This window comes from Lolium rigidum, chromosome 1 (genome assembly GCF_022539505.1).
Source record: "Lolium rigidum isolate FL_2022 chromosome 1, APGP_CSIRO_Lrig_0.1, whole genome shotgun sequence".
In the NCBI taxonomy this organism is placed as follows: Eukaryota; Viridiplantae; Streptophyta; class Magnoliopsida; order Poales; family Poaceae; genus Lolium; species Lolium rigidum.
In genome coordinates, this window is record NC_061508.1 from 204,545,263 (window position 1) to 204,552,622 (window position 7,360).

Sequence of the window (7,360 nt, forward strand, 5' to 3'; positions counted from 1 at the left end):
GCCTTTCTTCCTAGTATACGGATCTGAAGCTGTGCTCCCCTCCGACATCATCCATGATTCCCCGCGAGATTCCGCCTACAACAAAGAAACTGCTGATGAGGCTCGACAGCTATCTGTGGACCTGCTCGAAGAAGCTCGGAACCTAGCTGATCAACGTTCCACCATCTACCAGCAGAAACTCTAATGCTATCATAGCCGTCGAGTTCGTAACCGCTCATTTAAAGAAGGTGACTTGGTCCTCCGCCTTCGACAGGTGAAAGAGCATAAGTTGCAATCTCCATGGGAAGGACCTTTTGTCGTCAACAAAGTGCTGCACATCAGATCTTACTACCTCGTTGATATCCGCGAGTTCAAGGATAGACCTGCCAATTGGCATCGGAAATGCAAGAGGGAGGATCCGGTGACGTATACGATGAAACAAACTGTCCCTGGAATATAGCACAGCTACGTCCTTTCCACACTTAGCAAATTTCGTATTACATACTTTGTAATAGTTATGATACATGATCGATGAAATAAAGCATATGGTTCACTCTTTGAGTCTTTTACCTCCTTTACTTGTTCATTTTTTGATCGTGTATGTTTTCCGACTAAAACCGCAGAGCTGGATGTTTCCGCCTAGGCGTGTATAAAAGTTGTGATTTTTTCAAAATCGTCCATTAGGACGTGAGCTTAAGTTTTTTGGTGTATAAGTTTTTTCGTTGCAAACTTATGGATTCCTGGTAGCGACTTTCGACACCTTGGCTGGGGGCTTGTTTTCGCGGTTATTGATGGAACGCCATTGGGCTTCGTCACTGTCGGCGAGAGCGTTCCTGGTTAAAGGTCTTCCGGCCCGTGCAAGGTCAAATAAGCAAGCCAGAAAGCTTAGAAACTAGCACTTCCTTTCCAAACAATGAAACATACATATATAATTTAAACGGTTCGCAGGATAAGTACCTTCCGCCCACAACATGCATTTGTTTCGTCCTAGCTACTTAAAATACTTAAAGTTTTATTACAAACCCTTGAAGGGGCCAAAATGATGCAGCTCATTATTTTTCCAGGAATCACTCTGAAGATTCTAGCCTGTCTTCCGAACTTGGTAGGTGCTTTTCTAGCCAGAATCGTCGCCGGAGTCATCGCTCGACTGATGCGCGCTGGACCCGGAGCCTTCTATCTTGTCATCTTCCTCGTGGTCGGTAAAACCGGCCGGAATGCCATGCTTATTTTATCATGATGAGTGACCGACTCGCTCGGCAAAAAGCGTGTCAAAGCCTTGGGTTTCCGCAAGGGCCTGCTTGACGTTGGTGGCCTTGGGGACTCCGCGTGCGATCTTCGTAAAGTCCATGGCGGGAAAATGTGCTTTGCACATGGCCAAGACAATGGAGGCAGCTCCTCGAGCAGAGGACTCTTGCCATTCCCCGATCAAATCCGGCACCAACTTCATCAGCTTCATCATTGTACCGATGATTGTGGTGCGGGCCTTCTTCAGGGACAGCTTCTGAGCAATGATCCGACAAGCTTCAATGAGGTCATCAATTGAATTTCTGGCTTATTCATAGGCTTCAGTCCGTCAGCTGTCGGTATCTTGCTTCCACTCAAATCCTAGACATGCTGATATACACAAAGTACCATGTGATCAGATTCGAGGTTCAGAAGAGAAGAGTACAATATACATGTCGGAAACGCGAAGTCCTTACGGAAGATCAGCTCGTCGACGTTCGCAGCCTCCGCCTCCGCAGACTTGATCTTAGACGCCAGAGTCTTAACTCTGTTGTTGTTGGTATTGAGCTTCTCGGCCATCTCCGCCATCGCCTGAGCATGCTTCTCCTCCAGCTCCTTTTTGGTTTTAGTCTCACGTTCGTGAGAATCCTTGAGGGATTGCTTGAGGGATTCATGCTCGGATTATAGCACTTCACATTTGGCAGAGATTTCAACGGCGGAGGGGCGCTTGGCAAGCAGTTCTGTAAGGCGGAAAGCAAGTTCAAAGTAAAATACATAGCAAGAGCACGTTGAGGAACCTCTAGTAGGGCGAAGACATACCCTCATTGTTTTTCAAACGAGTCTCGAGGTGCATGATCGCCTGCTGGTCCTCCGCCTCCTTCTTGTTCAGACGCTCAATCTCCGCCTTTTGCTCTAATACTACTGTGTGCAGATCTTCGTGCAGCTGGTGGGTGTTCTGTGAATCAAGTAAGATTGATTAGCCGGAAAAATAAAATCTGGGGGGCTGGACGCGAAGTTAAAATTCTTCTTGTGCTGCGAAATTTCAAGTTTCCATCAAGACTCAAGCAAGATAATACAATTGAAGCATCGGCTCATAAATTTTACTTGGAACTATCTGAACCAATGCTTGGGGGCTAGTATTACCTGGTGCATGGCTTTGTGCTTCGCAAAGAAAACACGGAGAATGTCCTCCAAAGTTGCCAAGTCATGCTGCTCTGTCTCCGCAGACCCCCACACTTCATTCATCAAGTTTGTCATTTTCGTATGGCGCAGGTTGATACGTCCAATTTGCATCACTATTTTGTATTATAATCTAGTGTTATTTATTGATATATTTTATATTTAGACATGATACTTATGTTATTTTATCTATTATTGCATGTTTGATGATTTTCACAGGATTTGCTACCAGAGCTAGAATTCTGCTGGAGAAGTGGTCATCAGGGTACCATACTTCGGAAGATCAGAAAATTCCAGAGACTTTCATGATGATCTTATTTTCCCGGATGACGGAGATAGCCAGAAGGAGGACCTGAGGGGGGGCACCATTGGGCAATACAATGCCCAGGCGCGGGCCCTACCCTAGCCACGCCTGGGGCATGTATGGCCGCCCTAGCCAACATCTGATGCCGCCCTTTCGCGTATATCATCCCCACGAAACCTAAGATCAGGGGGGCAGCTCGCAGAAATATTCCGCCGCCGCTACGAGGCGGAAAACACCAGAGAGAGAAAAGCTCTCTAGTAGATAGGAATCTGCCGGGGGAGGGGGGAATCATCGCCATCGCCATAGCCATCGAGCTAGACTTCATCGTGATCATCATCTTCATCATCTCCACCATCGGCACCATCATCACCGCCGTCTCCACCTCGTCCCGCTGTAACTATTTGGGTTGTATCTCGCATATTTCGAAGGGGAAACTGTCCCGGTATTGATTACTTGTTGTATTTGATGCTATTGAGTGAAACCATCGGATTAAGGTTTATGTCCAGATTGTTATTCATCATTATATACCCACTGATCATGTTCCATATGTTGTCCCGTGAGTAGTTCTTTTAGTTCTTGAGGACATGAGAGAAGTCTTGTGTTAGTAGTGGAGCTATGTGAGTAATATGTATTGATATGATATTTAAGTTGTGGTGTTATTCTTCTAGTGGTATCATGTGAGTGTCGACTACATGATACTTCACCTTTATGGACATAGGGGAATGCATCGCGTATTTGGCTACTAATTGCGGGGTTGCCGGAGCGACAGAAACCTGAACCCCCGTCAGGAAACCATTGCATGAGGGAGCGTAGGTTCTCAGAGTTTAAGGTTGTGGTTAGATTTTATCTTAATTACCTTCTTGTAGTTGTGGATGCTTGCAAGGGGTTTAATCACAAGTATGTATTATCCTAGTAAGGGTAGTGCATTAGCATAGGTTCACACACACAACACTTACCATACCAATAGAGATTATTCACGGATGCGACGCGAAAGCACTTGGCATAAAACCTCCCGTGTGTCCTCAGGAACGTTTGGTCCATATAAGTTGAACAACCGGCTTGTCCTTTGTGCTAAAAAGGATTGGGCCACTTGCTGCAATTATTATTGCCACCTTTTATTTACTCGCATTTTATTTATTTGCAATATCAAATACCCCCGAAAACCCATTTGCTAGTGTTTACAGAGAATCCTTCATTGAAACTGCTCATCAACACCTTTTGCTCCTCGTTGGGTTCGACACTCTTATTTATCGAAAGTACTACGATACACCCCCTATACTTGTGGGTCATCAAGACTATTTTCTGGCGTTGTTGCCGGGGAGTGAAGCGCTATTGAAAAGCGGAATCGTTAAAGGTAATTTTACTGTAAGTGTTGTTTTTCTGCTTGCTGATTTATTTCAATGATGGAGTCTTCTTCTTTGGACTCCTTATTTGGGTTTGTTCCTACCGCTGCTATGGTAGTGGACAAATCGCCGCAAGCTCAAGTTGATCCTTTTAAAATACCTATGAAAATCATGGAACGTGTTATGAATAACTGATATTCAGGAGATGGAACTGTCCATCCAGGCGATCATTTGCTTTTTATACATGAATTATGCGAGTTATTCAAGTGTGCAGGTATTACTATGGACAAAGTGAATAGGAAATTATTCTCATTATCGCTATGTGGAAGAGCTGCGGAGTGGTATAAGCTGCTACGGAATGGCTGATCTATTGGATGGGAGGAAATTGTCCCTCTCTATTACTCCAAGTTTTATCCTCCAAGTGAGATACATAAAGATCGAAATCAAATATATAATTTCTGACCTCAAGATGGAGAAAGTATTGCCCAAGCGTGGGGGAGATTGAAGTCACTAATGCTCAAATGCCCCATTCATGAGCTCCCAAGTAAAATTATTACTAATAACTTCTATGCGAGGCTTTCTCTACATGATAAAGATTTATTGGATGCTTCTTATTCTGGATCATTTACCAAGATGAAGGAAGAAGCTAAATGGGATCTTCTCGACCGTATTCAAGAAAATATTGAAGGATGAGAAAATGATAAAGGAAGAAAGTCAAGTATTAATTGTGATTATGAATGCATTAAAACTCTTATGAAAACTAATTACTTCCATGATGCTACTGCTATTTATGAAGTTGATTCCCAAACTGTTGCAAATCTATATAAGGTGTTTGCTTCTTATTATGATATTCCAAAAGGGGAATGGAGTAATTATCATGCGCCTTATAAAGATATTGTTAGCACTGTTCCTTCTAATGTTGTCGAGGTTAGTACCACTGATGGCGCTGTACCTGAACCTTATATTAAAAAGATGCCTTTCCCTGCTAAGGTAAAGGAACATTCTATTTTGTCTACTGTGGTTAGTAAAAATAAAAAAGAAAGTTTCAGAACCCGATGAGCAAATTAATGTTGAACCTGCAGTAGCAATAGTAAAAGGACTTGTTACTAAAAATGTGGAAGATGAACATATTGTTTTTTGTGAAGATGATTCTAATAATTTTTTGCATCCTAATAAGCCTCGAAAGGCTAGTGTTCCTATGCTTTCTGTCAAAATAGGTGATCATTGCAATTATTGATTATGTGATATTGGAGCGAGCTCGAGTGCTATCCCTTATGATCTTTACAAGGAGATTAGGCATGAAATTGGACCGTGTGAACTGGAAGATATTGTTGTGGCTATTCAGCTCGCCAACAGGGAAATTGTTTATCCAATTGGTATTGTGAGAGATGTGGAAGTCTTATGTGGTAAGGTTAAATATCCCGCTGATTTTCTTGTGCTTGGGAAGGCTTATAGTAAGTATTGCCCTATTATATTTGGTAGACCTTTCTTGAACACTTGCGTTGCTATTATAGACTGCATGAAAGAGAAAATTCATACTAAATTTAATGGAGAGTCTTATGAGTTTATTTTTTCCAAGTTTACTAAAGTTCATTTAGAAGTCGATTTACCTAATGAAGATTTTACTGTTGAACAGCTTGATTCTATTGCTCTTGCTCCTAACAATGCCTTGCAGCAATATATGGAGGAGCACGTGAGTGATGTTTTTATGCAGGAAAGAAATGAGATCGATGATATATTTCTTCGTCAATGGAGATACTTAAACACGATCTACCTGTGGAGGATTTGGGTACCACTATGCCTCCTAAAGAGGTTCCAGTTTTTGATTTAAAGCATTTACCTGAGGATCTTAAATATGCTTATATAGATGATAAGAAAATATATCCTGTTATTATTAGCTCTAAACTTTCAGGATATGAAGAAGAAAGATTATTGAAAGTATTAAGGAAGCATCGTGCAGCTATGTGATATACTCTTGATGACTTGAAGGGAATTTCTCCAACTATATGTCAGCATGCTATTAATTTGGAGCCCGATGCAAAGCCAGTAGTGGAACGTACATCAACGCCGTTTAATTCCTAAGATGAAGGAAGTGGTAAGAAATGAGGTACTAAAACTCCTTGAAGCTGGCATCATTTATCCTATTGCTGATAGTAGATGGGTTAGTCTTATGCATTGTGTTCCTAAGAAAGGAGGCGTTACTGTTGTTCCGAATGATAACGATGAGCTTATTCCTCAGCGAATTATTGTTGGTTATAGAATGTGCATTGATTTTAGAAAAATCAAAAAAGTTACTAAGAAGGATCATTATCCTTTGCCTTTTATTGATCAAATGCTAGAAAGGTTGTCTAAAAAGACTCACTTTTGTTTTCTTGATGGGTATTCTGGGTTTTCTCAGATTGCGGTTAAAGCGCAAGATTAGGAGAAACCCACTTTTACTTGTCCTTATGGAACTTATGCTTATAGACGTACGCCTTTTGGTTTGTGCAATGCTCCTGCTACATTTCAAAGATGCATGTCTGCTATTTTTCATGGGTTTTGTGAAGAAATTGTGGAGGTATTCATGGATGATTTCTCCATCTATGGAACCTCCTTTGATAATTGTTTGCACAATCTTGATAAAGTTTTGCAGTGATGTGAAGAAACTAATCTTGTTCTTAATTGGGAGAAGTGCCACTTTATGGTTAATGAAGGAATTGTTCTTGGGCATAAAATTTCTGAAAGAGGTATTGAACTTGATCGAGCCAAAGTGGAGGCAATTGAGAAGATGCCGTATCCCAGGGATGTTAAAGGTATTCGTAGTATTCTTGGTCATGCTGGTTTTTATAGAAGATTTACTAAATATTTCTCTAAAATTTCAAAGCCTCTTACTAATCTTCTACAAAAGGATGTCCCTTTTGTTTTCGATGATGATTGTAAGGAAGCCTTGGAAACTTTAAAGAAAGCTTTAACAACTGCTCCTATTGTTCAGCCACCTGATTGGAATTTACCTTTTGAAATTATCTATGATGCTAGTGATTTTGCAGTAGGTGATGTTCTTGGACATCGTGTAGATAAGAAGTTGAATGTTATTCATTATGCTAGCAAAACTCTTGATGCCGCGCACAAGAATTATGCTACTACTGAGAAAGAGTTTTTAGCTGTTGTTTTTGCTTGTGACAAATTTAGGCCTTATATTGTTGATTCTGAAGTTACTATTCATACGGATCACGCGGCTATCAAGTACCTTATGGGAAAGAAAGATGCGAAGCCGAGACTTATTAGATGGGTGTTGCTTTTACAAGAGTTTGATTTGCATATTGTTGATAGAAAAAGGTGCTGAAAATCCTGT